Below are 21303 nucleotides of genomic sequence, written 5' to 3'. Positions count from 1 at the left end.
AGTTTTGCCAAGGCTCCAGTCCTGACCATAACTTAGCTGCTTCCTCCAGGCATTCTGGTACAGGATATGTAACAAATACAGAAAAAATGGCATCAGAAACAGCACCATTGCTGTCACAAGCCTGACATCTGGCTTTGAAATTTTGCAGATGTGTGGAGGAGTGTGGAGTTATGAGCTAGGTTAAAGCCCCAGAAGGCTGTAAGCAAAGCTTGATGACTTATTCTGGTGGGAGTGTGGGAAACCTGAATGCTGAGAAATGCAGACAGTATGGAGAGAGGGCTCAGCAGTTAAAGTGCTTGTCACACAAGTATGGATGACTAGAGTTTGGATTCTAGAACCCATATAAAATCTAGGTGGTCATTACAGCTCACCTGTAATTTCACTGTGAAAGATAGAAATGGACTTTTCTTTCTTTCTTTTTGTTTTTTTGTTTTTTAGAGACAGGGTTTCTCTGTGTTGCCCTAGCTGTCCTCGAACTCAAGCAATCCATCTTCTGAGTGCTGGCACTAAAGGCATGCACCACCGTTGCCCAGCAGAATTTCTTTTTTGAGTAACCCGACAAGCAAGATTAGCCAAAATGGCAAGACATTCCATCAATATACAAAGTAGAGGGCTAGAGGAGATGGCTCAATGGGTAAATGAAATTGCCACCAACCCTGGCAACCTGAGTTTGAATCCCAAGAACCTACATTGTGAGCAGAAGAAACAGACTCTGTAAGTTGTCCTCTGATCTCCAAATGTGCACCATGGACTGCATGCCCCCTCCTAACAAAAAAATATGTAATATTTTTTAAAAATATAAAAAGTGGAGTGATTGAAAAAGACACCTCAGCCTACAAAACCATGTGTACACATGGGGTCTTGCACACACACAGCTATGCAATTGTGAATGTGAAAATGCACATGCACACATCAACACACACACACACACACACACACTAAACAAGTAAACAGAAAGAGCAACAGAGGAAGACACCTAACATCAGCACCTGGCCTCCATATGTGCACACACAGGATGTACTTGAACATACACATTTATATATATATATGCATATGTACATACATACTCACCAATAATTTTTTAAAAAATAAAAAATGAGACAGTAAAGGCTGTGACCATAATGTTTCAGAAGGAAGAACTCTATCAAGAATTGGAGCAAAAGCCATACTTCATTTTGGCAATGTCTTCAAAATCTGGTGAGGCTAAACTACAAATGAACTGATTTGTTTGCCGTAATAAGTTAGAAAATATTGCAATACTACAGCAGTGGTGCAGTTATAACTCACTGTTTAATTTAGGTGGATCTCTGAGTTCAAGGCCAATATGAAGCAAGTTCCAGGAAAGCCAGTGCTACATGGAGAAACCCTGTCTTGAAAAAATAAAATTAAAATAAAGTGAGAGAGTACAGAGAATGGGGCAGAAAATATGATAAATGTGCATCTTGTGAGGAAGGGTGTGGCTGTGCTTTAGCCTCTGACAGATAGGGCAGAAAGGCAGGTCCACACAAAGCTGATGTGGCTGAGAGCAACACAACTAAAGAAAAGTCTCGACTGTTGCACTGGGGCATTAGGAAAGCCATTACACTTAAGAAAGGCTCCAGGACAGAAAACGGAAAGCTCATTTGAAGACTATTACTTTGAAAGGAGAATGCTTGGAACCATGGAGCTTCCAGGATGTGCTGCTGGAGAATAGAGGCAGGAAGTGTTTTCCTGGGCTGAGCGTGAACATACACAGAAGTCACTGCATCTGCTGTCGACTAAAGCGAGGCTCGCCTCACGTGCACAGCAGAATTTAGTGTCATCAGCATTAGTATAGGCTTGCAGGCAAGCAGAATTTTAAAGTTACAGGGTTAAGAGTGCTTATGCTAAGGAGCCAAACAGAAAGTCAATTAGACCATGTATACTATGATCAGGTTCTGTGCATGGAGCCCTTGAGGGACCTGTGTGTGAAGCTAAGAAGTTGAAGTCTACATTGCAATAGAAAACCTAGGATAGCCAAATTCCAAACGGTGGTGAACAAAGATGTAGGAACTGAATGAAGCCAACAAAAAAGAGAGATGCTGTGCTATTTACCATGTGCATGCAGGTATCCATGTAGGCCAGAAGAGGGCACTGGATTAATTGGAATTGGAGTTAACAGTTGTGAGCCACCAAGTGACTCAATAAATCTTAGCCATTTGTAAATGTTCAGTATTATCTGCTCCACTTACTGTTCTAAAAAATGCCTTGCCTAAAATAAAGAAGCAGGCAAGTAACTAAATGGTTATTCTAAACCTAGATCACATTAGTTCTAAATAAAATTCAAGGCTGGATGGCTACTCTATGTTGTCAACTGGTATATTTCTAACGTTTAAAAAATACTGACCCCCATGGGGTTGGTGAAATGGCTAAGTGGATAATGGTTCTTGCTAACCATGCTTGGTGACCCAAATTTAACCTCCAGAATCCATATAAAGGTAGAAAGTGGGAGGAGAGGACTCAACAAAGTTGTCCTCTAATTTCTACATACAAGACCTAACACTTGTGCACATATCATATGCACACACAATGAATAGAACACCTACTTCTTTTGATCTTTACAATGACCTTAACATCCTATTTCAACCAACTTTTAATATAAGAATTTACTATCCTTTGCTTTTTAAGGAACAACCAGTAACCTTGTTTTATCATTCAAGGACAAAAGTGAGTCTCAAGAAAATTGATTGCTGAAGGTATAAACCAAAACATAATCTATCTTAATCTTCTGCCAAAGCAGATCCTATAAGGGTTATTCTGTATTCACTACCCAAATTCTCAAACACAAAACACAAATGTCTGTAACCTAACAACAACAAAATCAACTTGCAAGTTTATTTAAAATAAATCACAGTTGGGCAGGGGTAGCATGCCTTTAATTCTCTGGAGGTAGATCTTTGTGAGTTCAAGGCCAGCCTCGTCTACAGAGTAAGTTCCAGGACAACTAGGACTTCACAGAGAAACCCTGTCTCAAAAAACCAACCAAATAAACAAACAAATAAGGAATCACAGCTAAAATAAAATTTAAAACCAGGTATTTTTTACTTTTGTTTTTTGAAGAATATTTACAATTTTTCTCTTTGAAAATCATGGCATATTCACTATGGAAATCAATGTGGTGTTTCCTCGGAAACCTGGAAATAGATGTACCTCAAAATCCAGCTAAACCACTCTTAGGTATATATCCAAATGACTCTACAACCTACTTCAGAGACACCTACTCATCCATGTTCATTGCCACTCTGTTCATAACAGCAGAAAATGAACAAGGCCTACATGTTCACCAAGAGATGAAAGGAAAAGAAAAATGTACATTTACACAATGGAATATTATTCTATGGCTGAACATAATCCTTAACATGACCTGCAAAGTACTACTTTTCTATGATCTCCTCTACAATTTCTTTGTGGATTCTTTCCTCACTAGTTCGACTTCACCATACTGGATTCCACTCTTGAATAGGTGCTGCTCTACTCAGAGCCTTCATTCAAGCTGTCCTCTTTGGAACATCAAATGTCACTTCTCACAGGCCTTCCCAGAATGCCTTAGACACAACCACTTTGTACATTAACTTTCTTGTTTATTTCCTTTGTAGTCCTTACTACAATGTACACATTTTGTTTTGGTCAATGGAATAATATTTACATACACATGGAGTTAGGGATAACAGTTATTATCAGTATAAACTCAATACTCAGTACAGAGACACGATAGATCAGCTATCTATGACTTGTTTATTCATTAATTAACAATGCTTGTTGAGCACTTTAAAGCTGTGCTGGATACTGAGAATGCAAGTCAAACCCAGAATTAATGTCAAGGTTCAATACAATAGAAAATAAAGACAAGGCTGTATGATAATTGCTTTGCCTTAAGTCAGGGTTACTTTTAACCAACATAGTCTTTCTGAGAGTATGTAACAGGAATTATTTCCCTAGCTTCAAATCATAACAGTTATAGGTCAAGATGACAGGTTTTCAGGTGGAGTATAAAGGAAATTGAACTGCATGCAGTATCCTGTTTTAAAAAGGTAGTTAATTGCTCTCATATCTGTTGATTTCTATCAGTACATAAATTAAGAAACTGTGAAGGTTTGAATGAGCATGGCCTCCACAGGCACCTATATTTGTATGCTGAATCACCAGTTGATGAACTGTTGAGGATTAGGAGGTGTGTCTTTGTTGGTGGACATGTGTCACTGGGGGTTTCAAAAGCTCTCTCTACCTGTGGATCAGGATGTGAAGTTCTCAGCTACTGCCACAGTGCCTTGCCTGTCTGCTTCCCACTATGATAATAATGGTCCCTATGAAACTGTAAGCAAGGCCCCAACTAAATACTTTCTTTTTATAAGAGTTGCCTTGGTTGTATCCTCAAAGCAACAGAATAGCAACTAGGATAGAAACTAAGACAAGAAACCTGTCTTAAATAAGAAATCCAAGAAAAATAAAATTAATTTAAAGCATTTCCTGGCTAGGGATATAACTCAGTTGGTAGAGTATTTCTCTAGTCCCAGCACTACATAAATAGGGCACAGCAGTACAGGCCTGTAATCCAGGCTTTACAATAATTCAGAATGCCAGAAACAGAGGCAAAAGTTCAGGGTTGTTTTCAACTACACAGCTAGTCTAAGGTCAGTCAGGGCTATATGAGGTCCTACCTCAAGCCAACAAAAAGTGTCAGGTGTACACATTTGTGATCTTATCATTAAGGAGGTAGAGGTAAGAGGATCAGAAGTCCCAGGCCACTCTCTGTTATATAACAAGATTGGGGCTTGGGTACACAAGACCCTGTCTCAAACAAACAAAGTGCAGGTTTGGCAGCACACACTTCTAATTCCAGCATTTGGGAGGCAGTAGCAGGAAAATTAACCATCAATGTGAAGCCATGTAGTCCATATGGTGAGTTCTAGGCCAGCCAGGGATATACAGCAAGACCCTGTCTCAAAAAACAACAAAAAAAGCAAACTATCTCCCAAGTTCTAGCATTTATTATATCTAAATTTGATACCATTATCTAAAGACTGAAGGTGTTAACGTAAAAAAACACTGTTGCAATAAGAAACTATTTACCTTTTAGTTTAACAACTATCAACTAAGCATCTCTTATATGGGAGGGCTGAGAGGATGCAGCAGTAACCAAAGCAGAAATGATCTGTACCTTCAAGGAGGTTGGAACAGATTTGGAGGACAAAATAAGCAAGTAAATACAAAAGGAAAATCACAATCAGAAAGACAACAGATGAAGAAACATGAAAGTATTTATTAGGGTTGGTGCAAAAGAGTTGTGGTTCTGAATGGTAAATTTTAAATCATAACTAAGATCTAACACATCTTTATTAACTAACATAGGAACTATTACAACCAACATATTTTTTTCAAAAATTAAGTTTATTAATATAAAACTCTATGCTTCTGGATTCTACAAGCTCTTCCTGGAAAGTATTTTCTGTATCCATCTGTCTGTGCAAGTGTTTTCTCTGCAAAAAATGATGAGATGCTTGAAGATAGCTGACGAGCTACCAGGTGAATATAAAAGAGAAGGAAAAAAATTCACAGACCAGTTGTTCAACTCTTGAAATGTTGATTGTGTGTCATATGGCTGAGCTTTGTCATGGAGAAGAACTGGGCAGATCTGTTGACTCAAACAGCAGCAGACAATGTAATTTTCAGTGCATCTCATTGATTTGTTTGGCATAGTCCTGGGATGTGACAGTATTGCAGGGAGGCAGAAAGCTGCAGTGCTTCAGATCAACAGCAGACCAACAAAACAGTGGCCACGACCTTTTATGAGTGTATTAGAATGTGCTGTAAGGTTTCTCTTTTGGTCAAATGACTGACTACTGTATACCACCCACTTTTTGCTACATCTTACAATTTGAACATAGTACAAGAGATGATGACAGCTCAAAACAGTTTTTGGTTTTTGGGTTTTTTAAATTTTATTATTGGGGCGGGGCTTTTTGAGACAGGGTTTCTCTGTGTAGGTTTGGAGCCTGTCCTGGAATTCGCTCTGTAGACCAGGCTGGCTTTGAACTCACAGAGGTCCACCTGCTTCTGCCTCCCAAGTGCTGGGATTAAAGGCGTGAGCCACCAACACCCAGCAGGGTTTTTTTTTTTTTTTTTTGGTCAGCTCATGAGGCACCTACTTACCAAACTCTTTCAACCTTTCCAATTTGCTTCAAATGCCAAACCAGCTGACTGGTTCACATTTAGTTCTTTGGCAACTTCCCGTGCAGTTGTGAGACAATCTGCTTAAATGATTGCTCACAAATGGTCATTATCAACTTCTGATGGACAGACACACTAACCTTCAAGGCTCTCATCTTACAAAACTTCTTGAACCACCATTGCACTGGACATTCACTAGTAGTTCTTGAGCAAAATGTGTTGTTGATGTTGCATGTTGTCACTGTTGCTTTCCAATCCTTTTTGAACATTTGAATGGCTCAAATTTACTTTATAACATATTTCCATAGTATGAAATATAAAATAGACAGCAAGTAATAAATCATCAGTAAAAAGTGAGAAATGTGAATTAAAATGATGTAGAGCATAACCACATTCGTTTAAGAATGTATTCTAGGGGCTGGAGAGATGGCTCAGAGCTTAAGAGCACTGCTTGCTCTTCCAGAGGTCCTGAGTTCAATTCCCAGCAACCACATAGTGGCTCACAACCATCTGTAATGAGATCTGGTGCCCTCTTCTGGCCTGCAGGCATACATGGAGGCAGAGTGTTGCAATCATAATAAATAAATAAATCTTAAAAAAAGAAAGAAAGAAAGCATCTGTCTTTAAAAAAAAAGAATGTATTCTATACTTGATCTTAGTCAAAAGGCTGAAAATTGATCTATTAAAAATAAAGAATGTAATGTATTCTAAGGCTGGAGAGATGGCCCAGTGGGCCCAGTGGTTAAGAGCCCTGGCTCTATTTTCAGATAACCTGAGTCTAATTTATAGTTGCAGAAGACTAGTTCTATAGCTCAGTGACACAGGCTTGCCAGAAAGCTCTGATGCATCCCAGGAAAGCAAAAAAACAGATCAACAATAAAGAAACAAAACAAAACAACAAAACCAAAATGTAACTATAACTCCTCCCAAAATGAGGCACCAAGTTGTTCTGTAACTGTTAACTTTATGGGCAAACAAACTGCAGTATACTCATACAACAGAATCTTATTCAGCAATAAAAAGAAATTTGTTAATAAGACAAGAAAAGACAGGATAAAGCCTAAATGCATTTGAACTAGGGACTTGCAGGAACAAGACAAATACTATACCACTGAACTATTTCCAGTCTTCTAATGCATGTTTCTGAGTGAAAAAAGGCAGTTTGAACTACAACATACTGTGTGATTTCAACAACAAGATATTCTGCAAAAAAGTAAACTTATGAAGAAATATTAAGACTAGTAGTAGGGACAAGGAGTTCAGGCAGATGAATAAACAGGTGGGCTACAGGGGGGTTTCAGAATATAACTGTGCTGGAGGATACTGTGATAGAATACATAATACACATTTATTAAAGCCTGCTACAAAGTAAACAGTAATGTAAACTGTAGCCCTACATATTTATTTTTTGTTTGTTTGGTTTTTCCAGACAGGTTTTCTCTGTGTAGCTTTGGAGCCTATCCTGGCAATAGCTCTGTAGCCCAGGCTGACCTGTAACTCACAGAAACTGGCCTACCTCTGCCTCCCAAGTGCTGGGATTAAAGGTGTTTGCCACCACCACCCCGCAATCATACATATTTCTTTCATAAAATTTCAGCAAAAAAAGTCTCGATATTGAAATGACATTAATGAAAGTTAATAATGGGTTAAATCATGGAGAGGTAGTGTATTTGGAAAATGTAGTCTATGCTCAATTTTTCTGTTCTAAAAAAGTTTGTTAATGTTTTTAAAGAGGTTGTGTCTGTTGAGATATCCTGGGGATATGTAGAGGTAAGCAAGATATACTTACCTTTGTTTATTTTCTTTTCTTTTGTTTTTCAGATGGTTTCTTTGTGTAGCCCTGGTTGTTCTAGAACTCACTCTGTAGACCAGGCTATTCTCAAGCTCATAGATCCTCCTGCCTCTGCCTTCCAGGTGCTGGAATTACAGGCATACACCACCACTCTCCACTTGTTTTTTCTTTTCTTTTTTTAAACATCGTGTGTGTGTGTGTGTGTGTGTGTGTGTGTGTGTGTGTGTGTGTGTGTGTGTGTGTGTGTAAAGCGGATCTGAGGACCTGAGTTCCAAACTCCAGTACCCACATAAAAAACAGGCATAGCAGAGTACATTTGTACTCCAAGTACTGGGGAAGCAGAGGTATGGCTGGTGGCCTGGCAGTTGAACTGATGAGCTCCAGGTTCAGATACTTTGTCTCAAAAACTAAGGTGGACAAGTAAATAGAGAAGACACTTGACACTGACCTCTTGCTTCCACATGCATGTGCACACATGTGCATGTATGACTGCACAACACATATACATACATATGTGAACATGTACACACACACACACACACACACACACGGATCAGGTGGGTTGAGGAGAGAGCAAAGTAAGTGCTTCCCATATAACCATGAGAACCTGATTCAGATCCTTGGCACCCACATTAAGAGAAAAAAGGCACCAATGAGTAGTCTCAGTATGCAGGAGGCTGAGACAGGCAGATCTCTGTGAGTTACAAGACATCCAGGGCTATATACTGAGATTCTGTCTCAAAACAACAACAGAAATTAAATAGATAAAAATATTTTGGCGATGATGAATAATTTACATGACTGGTTATTTGTTGTTAGCAGCAAAGAGTTATAAATTACATGACTTCAAGATTAATCAAGATGAAGAGGAGGAAGAAAGGCTTAGAGCACATTGATGGCTAGGTAGTGCTGGTACATGCCTTTATTCTCAGCACTCCAGAGGCAGAGGCTGTTACACAGAGAAACCCTGTCTCAAAAAACCAAAGCAACCAACCAACCAATCAAATGAACAAACAAATCCTCACATTGATGTAAAGTATTTTGTATGAATTTGTAAATATAATTTATGAACAATAAGTGCATAAAATAAAACGCTGGCTGTTTTCCATTTTAGACACATATAGAAGATAAGACAATTTACAGTTATATTTATAAATGCTCAATCTTCCAAGTATCTATAAATTCAAATGTCTGAGAAGGAAACCTGTCTAGAATAATATTAAAAATTAATCCAGATCATGTTTCAATAGGCCACTTCGATATCATATGTCACCAAGCTGTTTTTTAATGTAAGTGATGAGATTATGAATGCCTTAAATGAACCCTGATGAAGAAGCGAGTATGACAAATTAATCAGAAATGGAAACTTATTGAAAAATAAAACCTAAAGTGTAGCCCTCTTAACTCACACCTTGAAAACTAACATTTCTGTTACCTGAATGACTTTCAGAAAATACATTCAACTCAAAACATTTAGTGGCTATTCTTCCCACAGAATGACCTCAGCTGATGTATAAGCTCTGTGGTCACTGTACAGGATAAATGAGTGCTAGCACAAATCTTTGTTACCAGTCCTCTTCTAGTTATACATGTACTTATTCTTACTTTATTGCAGGGAGAGGGCATATAAATGCCACAGTGCACGAGGACAACTTGGGAGGGGTACGTTCTCTCCACCATGTGAGTTTTGGGGATCAAACACAGGTTATCAGATTCATCAGCAATCACCTTCACCAGCTGAGCCATCTCACCAGCCCTCACTATCTATGCCCAAAACACAGAGGTTCACACAGCTATTTCAGAGCAGACAAGAATTTATAAAAAGAAAGGAAGAAAGAAAGAAGAAAGGAAAAAAAACAGAAACAGGAGACTCAGAGTTTTTCACACGCACCCTAGTGCTACCTCACCACAGCTCTCTGTTCTGGCTAGTTAAACTACCAATAAATGCATTAAAAACTCTTCTATGAGCTATATTTTAAGTTTTTAAAAATGATTTTACATGTATGGGTATTTCACTTGCATGACTGTGTAATATATTCCTAGTGCTGAAGAGGCCAGAAGAGGGCACTGACTCCCCTGGAGCTGGAATTACAGACAGTATGAGATTCCATATGACTACAGGGAAACAAAACCTAGACCTCTCCAAGAATAGTCAGTGCTCTTAACCACTGAGCAATCTCTCCAGCCCAGAATTATACTTTTATAACTCAAAGCAGAAAAAAAGTGAGCACAGTGAAGTCAGGTGACTATATAACTGTCATTAAATTGCTTTTCTTTCAATAATAGTTTATTGCCAACTTGGCAGTAAGTTATTTAAGAGAGAACCTCAGCTGCGCAGTGGTGACATATGCCTTTAATCCCAGCACTCAGGAGGTAGAGGCAGGTGGTTCTCTGAGTTCAAAGTCATCCAGGTCTACATGGAGAATTCCAGGACAGCCAGGACCTACACATAGAAACCCTGTCTTGAAAAACACATGAACAATAATGAAAACTGAAAAAGAGGGAACCTCAAATGAGAAAATGTCTCTATAACATTTGCCTGTAGGCAACCCTGTGGTGCATTTCTTGATTGATGGTAAATTTGGGATGGTAGTGCATCCCTGAGCAGATGGTCCATGGTGCTACAAGAAAGCAGGCAAAGCAACACATGAAAAACAAGCCAGGAAGCATTCTTCCACATCCTCTGTGTTAGTTCCTGCCTCCAGGTTCCTGCCCTGTTTGAGTTCCTGTCCTGACTTACCTGGATGAGGGACTGTGATGTGGAAGTGTAACTAAAAGAAACTCTTTCTTTCCCAAGTTGCTTATGGTCATGGTGTTTGATCACAGCAACAGAAACCCTAAGGCATTTGGTGTCCATATTGTGGTGTTTGAATGATAAATTTTTCCAATAGTCTTGGGAATTTGAATGTTGGCCCTAATCTGGTGGCCCTGTCTGGGGAGGTCAGGAATTGTGTGGCCTTGCTGGAAGAAGTCCATCACTGGGGATAGAGCTTAAAGACTTGTGCCATTTGACTATGCACTCTCTGATTCCCGTCTGCAGTTTGAAATGTGTAGACTCTTACCCCTCTGGTACTTAAGTCAAATAAATCTTTTCTTTTTTAAGTTGCTTTGCTCACAGAATTTGATCACAGCAATAGAAAAGTAACCAAGACACACTCTATTCTTTCCCTACTCTATAATTCAAGGGGTAAGTAAAGGGAAATTTAAAATTCTGCTATCTTGCCTTCCCTCCCGGTGGGAGTCACGCACCCCAGATTCCTTGTCTTCTCTTCCACCAATGGGATCAGGAGACCAGTGTCTGCAGACCGCCAGTGGGAACCTACCAACCCCAGATTCCTGGTCTTCTCCACTCATGGGACCAGGACTAGGGATCAGGAAGAAGAGAACTACCAGAGTATTGGACTTGCTTGCACCCACCAAAAGGGAACTCTGGTCCCCTAACCACCAGACCAGTAAGGGCCTATTTCTGCACCCACTAGAAGAAGAGCTAGGAAAGAGACAATACAAAAACACACTCAGCAACAGAAAAACAAATATGACACTGCCAGATTCTAGAGACTCCACACCAGCAAGACTCCAACATTCCAATGCAAATGAAGCAGAAGAGAATGACCTTAAAAACAACCTCATTAAAATGATAGAGGCCCTAAAGGAGGATGTAGGAAAATCCCTCAAAGAAATGGAAGAAAAAGCAAATCAAAAACTGCAAGAAATGGAAGAAAAAGCAAAGCAAAAAATTCGAGAAACTGAAGAAAAAACAAACCAAAAAATGCAAGAAATGGAAGAAAGAACAAACCAAAAAATTCAAAAAATTTATCAAATGGACGAAAAGACAAAGCAAAAACTACAAGAAACAATTCAAACAGTGCAAGGGTTGAAAATTGAAATACAGACAATAAAAAAACACAACCTGAAGGAAGGCTGGAAATAGAAAAGCTGGGCAAATGGGCAGGTACTACAGATACAAGCATAATCAACACAATATAAGAGATGGAAGAGAGAATCTCAGGTGTTAAAGATACACTAGGAGAAATTGATTCATCGACCAAAGAAAATCTTAAGTCCATTAAATCCCTAACACAAAACATCCAGGAAATATGGGACACCATGAAAAGACCAAACCTAAGAATGATAGGTATAGAAGAAGGTGAAGAAAACCACCTCAAAGAGACAGAAAACATATTTTAAAAATCATAGAAGAAAACTTTCCCAACCTAAAGAAAGATATGCCAATGAAGGTACAAGAAGCTTACAGAACACCAAATAGAGTGGACCACAAAAAAGAGTCCCCTCACCACATAATACTCAAGACACCAAATATACAGAATAAAGAAAGAATATTAAGAGTAGATAAGGAAAAATGTCAAGTAACATATAAAAGCAAACCTATCAGAATTACACCTGACTTCTCCATGGAAACTCTGAAAGCCAGAAGGTCCTGGATAGATATTCTACCAACACTAAGCGACCATGGATGCCAGCCCAGACTACTATACGCAGCAAAGCTCTCAATGACTATAGATGGAGAAAACAAGATATTCCATGACAAAACTAGATTCAAGCAATACATATCCACTAACCCAGCTCTACAGAAAGTTCTGGAAGGAAAACTCCAACTAGAAAAACATAGGCATTAGATAATCCCACCTTACCAACAGCCAAAAGAAAAAAGAGGTGGAATTCCACACATAATTCCAACAACAACAACCATTCCATATCAAAGAAGAATGAGCAATCAATCAATGGTCATTAATATCCCTCAATATTAATGGTCTTAACTCACCCATAAAAAGGCACAGGCTAACAGAACGGATTCGAAGACAGAACTCATCCTTCTGCTGCATACAAGAAATACACCTCAGCCTCAAAGACAGACATTACCTCAGAGTTAAAGGTTAGGAAAAGATTTTCCAATCAAATGGACCCAAGAAACAAGCAGGGGTAGCAATCCTAATATCTGACAAATTAGACTTTAAAATAAAATCAATCAAAAGAGATGAAGGAGAAATCCACCAAGATGAAGTTTCAATTCTGAACATCTATGCCCCAAATACAAGGCATCCAAGTTTGTAAAAAAAATAATTACTAAAACTCAAATCACATATAGTGGGAGACTTCAACACCCCACTCTCACCACTAGACAGGAATACCAGACAGAAACTTAACAAAGAAGCAAAGGGGCTAATAGAAGTTATGACCCAACTGGAATTAACAGACATCTATAGAACATTCCATCCAAATAAAAAAGAATATACCTTCTCAAAATCGAACCTTCTCAAAAATCGACCACATACTTGGCAGCATAACAAACCTTAACATGTACAAAAAAAATTGGAATAACTCCATGCACCTTATCAGACCACCATGCATTAAGATTAGAATTCAACAACAACACAAATTGCAGAAACCCTATAAACCCATGGAAATTGAATAATGCACAATTGCACCATTCCTGGGTCAAAGATGAAATTAAAGACTTCCTAGAATTCAATGAGAATGAAGACACAACATTCCCAAACCTATGGGACACTTTGAAAGCAGTGCTACAAGGGAAGTTCATAGCACTAAGTGCCCACATGAAGAAACTGGAGAATAGTTATACTAGAGAATTAACAGCACAGCTGAAAGTTCTAGAACACAAAGAAGCAAACTCACCTAGGAGGAGTAGATGCCAGGAAATAATCAAATTGAGGGCTGAAATCAATAAATTAGAAACTAGGAAAACAATACAAAGATCAATGCAACAAAGAGTTGGTCCTTTGAGAAAATCAACAAGATAGACAAACCTTTGTCTAAACTTACCAAACAGTAGAGTGTGAACATGCAAATTAACAAAATCAGAAATGAAAAGGGGATCATAACAACGGACTCTGAGGAAATCCAGAGAATCATCAGGTCATACTTTGAAAACATGTACTCCACAAAATTCAAAAATTTAAAGGAAATGGACAGTTTTTTGGATAGCTATCACTTGCCAAAATTAAATCGAGAACAGATAAGCAATTTAAATAGACTTATAACCCTTATGGAAATAGAAGTAGTCATCAAAAGTCTCCCAATCAAAAAAAAGCCCAGGTCTAGATGACCTCAGTGCAGAATTCTACCAGAAATTCAAGGAAGAGCTTTATATCAATTCTTCTCAAAGTATTCCATGCAATAGAAGCAGAAGGATCATTGCCAAACTCTTTCTATGAGGCTTCAATAACCTTGATACCCAAGCCACACAAAGACACAACTAAGAAAGAGAACTTCAGACCAATATCCCTCATGAACATTGATGCAAAAATACTCAATAAAATACTGGCAAATTGGATCCAAGAACACATCAAAACAATCATTCACCATGATCAACTGGGTTTCATCCCAGGGATGCAGGGATGGTTCAACATACGAAAATCCATCAATGTAATCCACCATATAAACAACCCGAGAAACAAAAAACACATGATCATCTCGCTAGGTGTTCCTTTGACAAAATCCAACACCCCTTCATGATAAAGGTTTTGGAGAGATCTGGGATAACAGGGACATACCTAAACATAATAAAAACTATATACAGCAAACCAACAGCCAGCATCAAACTAAACGGACAGAAACTCAAGGCGATTCCACTAAAATCAGGAACAAGACAAGGCCATCCACTCTCTCCATACCTTTTTCAATATTGTACTTGAAGTTCTAGCTAGAGCAATATGACAACAAAAGGAGATTAAGGGGATACAAATTGGAAAGGAAGAGGTAAAACTTTCACTATTTTCAGATGAAATGATAGTTTACATAAGTGATCCAAAAAACTCTACCAGGAACTCCTACAGCTGATAAATACTTTCAGCAAAGTGGCAGGATACAAGATCAACTCAAGAAAATCAGTAGTCCTACTATATACAGACAATAAAAGGGCTGAGAAAGAAATCAGAGAAATATCACCCTTTATAATTGCCACAAACAACATAAAATACCTTGGGGTAACACTAACTAAACAATTAAAAGACCTGTATCACAAGAACTTTGAGTCTTTAAAGAAAGAAATTAAAGAAGACATCAGAAAATGGAAAGATCTCCCATGCTCTTGGATAGGTAGTATCAATGTAGTAAAAATGGCAATCCTGCCAAAAGCAATCTACAGATTCAATGCAATCCCCATTACAATACCAGCAAAATTCTTCACAGACCTTGAAATAACAATAATCAATTTTGTATGGAAAAACAAAAGACCTAGGATAGCCAAAAAAAAAAAACTTACTCAATAAAGCACCATCTGGAAGCATCACCATCCCTGACTTCAAGCTCTATTACAGAGCTGTAGTCCTGAAAACAGCTTGGTATTGGCACAAAAATAGACAGGTAGACCAATGGAATCAAATTGAACACCCTGATATTAACCCATACATGTATGAACATCTGATCTTTGACAAAGAAGCTAAAAATATACAATGGAAAAAAGAAGGTATCTTCAACAAATGGTGCTGGCATAACTGGATGCTGGCATGTAGAAGAATGCGGATAGATCCATGTCTATAGCCATGCACAAAACTTAAGTCCATATGGATCAAAGACCTCAACATAAATCCAGCCACTGAACCTCATAGAAGAGAAAGTGGGAAGTAGCCTTGAACAAATTGGTACAGGAGACCGCTTCCTGAACATAACACCAGTACACAGACACTGAGGTCAACAATTAATACATGGGACCTCCTGAAACTGAGATGCTTCTGTAAGGCAAAGGACACAGTCAATAAGACAAAAAGGCAGCCCACAGAATGGGAAAAGATATTCACTAACCCCACATCTGACAGAGGGCTGATCTCCAAAATCTACAAAGAACTCAAGAAGCAAGTCTCCAAAACACCAAAGGATCCAATTAAAAAGTGGGCTGCAGAACTACATAGAGAATTCTCAATAGAGGAGTCTAAATTGGCTGAGAGGCACTTGAGAAAGTGCTCAACATCCCTAGACATCAGGGAAATGCAAATCAAAACAACTCTGGGATACCATCTTACTCCTATCAGAATGGCTAAAATCAAAAACACCAATGACAGTTTATGCTGGAGAGGTTGTGGAGAAAGGGGAACACTCCTCCACTGCTGGTGGGAGTGCCAACTCGTACAGCCACTTTGGAAATCAGTATGGAGATTCCTCAGAAAAATAGGAATAAGCCTTCCACAAGACCCAGCAATTCCACTCTTAGGCATATATCCAAAAGATGCACATTCATACAACAAGGACGTCTGTTCCACTATGTTCATAACAGCATTATTTGTAATAGCCAGAACTTGGAAGCAACCTAGATGCCCTTCAGTTGAAGAGTGGATAGAGAAAATGTGGTACATTTACACAATGGAGTACTATTCAGCAGAAGAAAAAAAAAAACAATGGAATCCTGAAATTTGCAGGCAAATGGTTGGCACTAGAAGAAACCATCCTGAGTGAGGTAACCCAGTCACAAAAAAGAGAAACATGGCATGTACTCTCTCATATATGGATTTTAGACATAGATCTGGGGAGTGCCAGCCTACAATCCCAAGGCCAGAGAGTCTGGGAAACAAAACCTTCATTCAATGGCTGATGGAAGCAGAGGCAGACTCCTACAGCTAAACACTGAGCTGAACTCAAGGAACCCAGTGACAGAGGGAGGAGTGATGAGCAAAGGGACTAAGACTGGGCTGGTTTAACCCCCAGAAACAGCTGACCTGGCAAAGGTTAGCTCTCAAATCCCAGACTGATGGCTGGGAATCCAGCATGGGACTGATCAAGACCCCCTGAATGTGGGTGTCAGTGAGGAGACCTAGGCAATCTATTGGGCCTTAGGTAATAGATCAGTATGTATCTCTCGCATACAAATAGACTTTGGGTGCCCATCCCACAATGAGAGATGCACTCTCACCCTGGAGTCTTGGGGGAGGGTCTAGGCCTTGCCCTGGATGAAATGACAGACTATGGACATTCCATGGAGGACCCCCATGAGGGAGTAGTGGGGGAGGTTGGTGGGAGGGTGTGGGAGGAGGGGAGGGAAAGGGAGAGGGACCTGGGATTGACATGTGAAGCAACCTTGTTTCTAATTTAAATCTAAATTTTAAAAAAATTCTGCTACCTTTGCTAGCCTCTCCCATCACCTGATACCAAAATTTCTGGTCTTCCCTTAATAAAAAATTTCATTATCATGATATCCAAGGAAATCTATATAGATTTGTAACGATGATGATGATTTTAATTTACAGGGCACCATCTGGGAAAGGCAGTATCTGTATCCTTTTTATTCTGAAACATTGCTAATCAAAGAAGAGAAATAGGGGATATGTTGTTACATAGAACAATCACATAAATTTAAAATTTGTTAAAGTATAAAACAAAGCACATTTGTTAAGCATTTGAGAGTGTGTGACATACTTTTCCAAGCAATAATAAAGGCAAAAGTGGAACTTGTATGTCAGTCTCTAGATGACAGAAATACAAAACAAACTGCTACCTGTTGTAGTTTAAATGTCCTCCCTAGGATCACGCACTGAATGCCTGTCCCCAGATGATAGCATAATTTTGAGAGAAAGCCTAGCTGGAGGAGTACATCACTGGGACAGAGCCTTGGAGCACTACAGTTGGTCCTCTGGGCCTTCAACTTCTGCTTCCAGCCTGCCACAACACAGCAGTCTTCTCCACCTGCTCCTGACACCATGATGATCAGCCTTGCTACAGGCCACAGCCAACCATGGTCTAAACCCTCCGAAATCATGAACCAAAATAAACCTTTCCTCCTTTAAAGTGCTTCTCTCAAATACTGAGATAGAGTCCTTCATTATTAATTCTATGAGATAACCACTTCCAATCTATGAAGCTATGAATCCCTAGCACTTAGTATAGATTTTCTATTAGCAAAAGTTAAATGTTTAATATATACTAGATGTCTGAGAAAAGAACTTTATAATATATGGAAATAGAGAAATTAGTGGGAGCCGGGCGTTGGTGGCGCATGCCTTTAATCCCAGCACTCGGGAGGCAGAGACAGGTGGATCTCTGTGAGTTCGAGGCCAGGCTGGACTACCAAGCGAGTTCCAGGACAGCCTCCAAAGCCACAGAGAAACCCTGTCTCGAAAAACCAAAAAAAAAAAAAAAAAAGAAATTAGTGGGATATCTAATTGCTATTGGAATGGAACAAATAAAGTTGCATTACAAATAGATAATATTATTTTACAACATTACATTGGTTAGGATATTTTCCTACCTACCTTCCTAGGATAATCTCACTAATACCTAGAAAAACTATATTGATGTTTACAAGGTATAAACCCTTTTCTTCTAAGAAGTGCATGGATTTTGTCATCAATCCCTGTAACCATCTCAGAGGTAAAAGAACAAAAGGAAAAGATGGAATTGTGAATCCAGAATCCATATACCTCCATAAAGTCTCCAAATTACCGTAAGCAAAACTCTTATCTACTCTCTCAATTTACATTTTTGTCATAATTTTCTTTATGAGTTCACCTACAGTCCTAGTTTACTCCTCAAACCTAAACATGGAAGTCTATACCAAACTCTTCTTGTTATTTGCATAACAAAAAAACACTTCTGCTTTTCAGCAGGTTTCATTAGTCCAGGCTGGCCTCAGACTTGCTATGAGCTGAAGATGACCTTGCACTCCCCATCCTCCTGTCTCTAAGTTCCAAGCTGGCAACACCACCCTGTGCAAGCTAGGAATAGGAGGAAGGTTTAGCAAACAAATAGAATACAAGATATTTAGGTACTAGACAGATTATTTTCTCTAAACTTTAACAATAAGAGGACAAAAGCCAAGCCTCAACTTGAACTTCTTTCTGCTCCCATCCCTGGTTTAGTTACCTTCTGGTACTCATTCCTTTTGTGTGTATTCATGTGTATGTATATGTAGCTGTGTATGTGTACATGTGTGTACAGAGGCAAGGGGTGTTGTCAGATGTCTTCCCAGTCATTCACTTTATTCTTTAGAGACAGGTCTTCTCACTGAACCTGGAGTTCACAGACAAAACTAGAATGACCACCAGCCAGCCTCAGGGATTCTTGTGTTTCTGAGCCATCTCCCCATCCAGGTAACTCCTCCTAACTGCCCACCAGGGACCTATTCTCCCCTTTTATCTGTCAACAAAATATTTTTTTGTTCAGGCTACACTGTGCCAAGACCTAGGAAATAAATTATGATTAAGTCAATCCTGCTTAATCCAGTAACTGACCCATGGCCTAGAACTGGTCAATAAATTGACAGAAGATGCTGGGATTCTTTTCTCCTTGATAAGAAACTAGCAAGAAGTCTTGTTTGGCCGGGTGTTGGTGGCACACGTCTTTAATCCCAGCACTCGGGAGGCAGAGGCAGGCGGATCTCTGTGAGTCTGAGACCAGCCTGGACTACCAAGCGAGTTCCAGGACAGCCTCCAAAGCCACAGAGGAACCCTGTCTCGAAAAACCAAAAAAAAAAAAAAAAAAAGTCTTGTTTGGCCCTCAGCCAGTCTCTTTTCCCACAAAAAGTTGTCCAACTGGACTTGATGGAGTTCAACTACTGTTGTAAGACAATGAGAAGATCAAGGAATCTTCCAGTCCTGACTCTGCAGTGTCTTATGTGAAGTAAATGTGCTCTCTGTCTAGTCACTGGGGCTCAGATACTCTTTTTCTTGATGTTGAAAGCAATCAAGCAGGTAAATCACATGAGAAAGGAGGTAGAGATAAATTATTGAGACTTACTATTACTTCTGTAATCTGATGATCTTCACAACCCAATGAAAACTAACTTTGTTACAGATTACAAAATTGAGGGTTAGTAAAATTACATAATTAAGAGAAACAAACCTAAATTTGAATCTAGATTTCACATCAATTTTTACATTATTTAAAAAATACAAAATCCTCTTTTCTCCATATTTACAACTCCTGTTAAAAAACAAATTGTGGAGGCTAGGAGGATATTGGTTAAGAGTGCTTGCTGCTCTTCCAGATGACCCAAGTTCAGTTCCTAGTACCCATATCAGACAGTTCACAAACACTTGTAACTCCACTTCCAGAGAATCCAAAATCTCCTTCTAGCCTTCATGGCCCATATGCAAGTACATACACATGGTATACAAACATGCATACACAGAAATAAAAATAAATATAAAAACCCCAAATTGTATTATTAACAGAATTTGGAAAGAGCTAAGGAACATTAGTTATTTTTATATCCTTAATAAGAATAATGATCTATATAGCTTTCAAATATTTGCATTAAAGTTATAGGAGAGAAAATATGTGTAGGTATTTATATAAACCCTCAGAACATTTATTACATCAAAAAACTCTATGCAGAAACAAGTGTAAGATTGGGCTTAAGAGATGTCTCAACAGTTAGGAGCACTCCCTGACCTTGAAGAGGACATGGGTTCAATTCTCAGTACCCACATGGTGGCCCACAATCATCCATAACTCCAGTTCAAGGGAATCTAATGCCTTCTTCTGACCTCTGTGAGCACCAGGCACAACAAGGTACGCATACATGCAAACAGACACTCATTAAAACTAACCATATCTGCTGGGCAGTGGTGGCACACACATTTGGGAAACACAGGCAGATGGATCTCTATGACTTCAAGGCCAGCTTGGTCTATAAAGTGAGATCCATGATACCAAGGACTGTTACACAGAAACCCTGTCTCAGAAAGAAGAAAGAAAGAAGGAAAGAAAGAAGGAAGGAAGGAAGGAAGGAAGGAAGGAAGGAAGGAAGGAAGGAAGGCGAACGAACAAGCAAAAAACCCTAAAACAAAGTATAGGTATAGGATAGATTCTCAACATAAGTTAAATTTTTAAGTATTACAAAATATAAAAACAACCCCTGATCACAGTGATTGCAATGTCTATAATCCCTTGCACTCAGGAAGCAGAAGCAGGAGAACTGGTTCAAGTTTGAGGATAGCTTAGTCTCTAGAGAGAGAGTTCCAGGTCAGTGAGGGCTACATAGCCACATTCTTTTTCAAAAATATAAAATAGCAAAAACATAAAAATAACAAAAAAAGAAAAAGAAAAAAATAAGTGAACCACAAATATGTCCTAAGTTGAAAGAACAACTTCCTTATTTCAAACCATTCCATTAACTGAGTATCTATCAATGTAGAAACCACACAAAGAAATACTTCCTTAATTCCCACTTCACTTTTCTTCACAGAAAACTAAGACAGCAAACTTTCTGGCAATAATAATTAAAAAAATGAAACCCAGAAACAATCAGCAAGCTCATGTTTTATATAGACACTCAAAAGAACTGTACTTTCAAAGGCTATTTATAATGTCATCTCAACTAGAACTGCATTTACTTAATCCTGCTTTAATTTCTA

General features: G+C 38.8%; 1 protein-coding gene across 4 annotated transcripts in view; it reads right to left on the bottom strand.

Annotated features, from left to right (window-relative positions):
* Zfyve9 (zinc finger FYVE-type containing 9) overlaps positions 1–21303 on the bottom strand; it is a 142412-nt gene that overhangs the window by 66543 nt on the left and 54566 nt on the right. The window lies entirely within an intron of this gene.

Source organism: Mesocricetus auratus, unplaced genomic scaffold, assembly GCF_017639785.1.
Source record: "Mesocricetus auratus isolate SY011 unplaced genomic scaffold, BCM_Maur_2.0 Super-Scaffold_100014, whole genome shotgun sequence".
Lineage (NCBI taxonomy): Eukaryota > Metazoa > Chordata > Mammalia > Rodentia > Cricetidae > Mesocricetus > Mesocricetus auratus.
The sequence above is the reverse complement of the archived record's forward strand: the minus strand, read 5'-3'. Positions and strand labels throughout refer to the sequence as shown.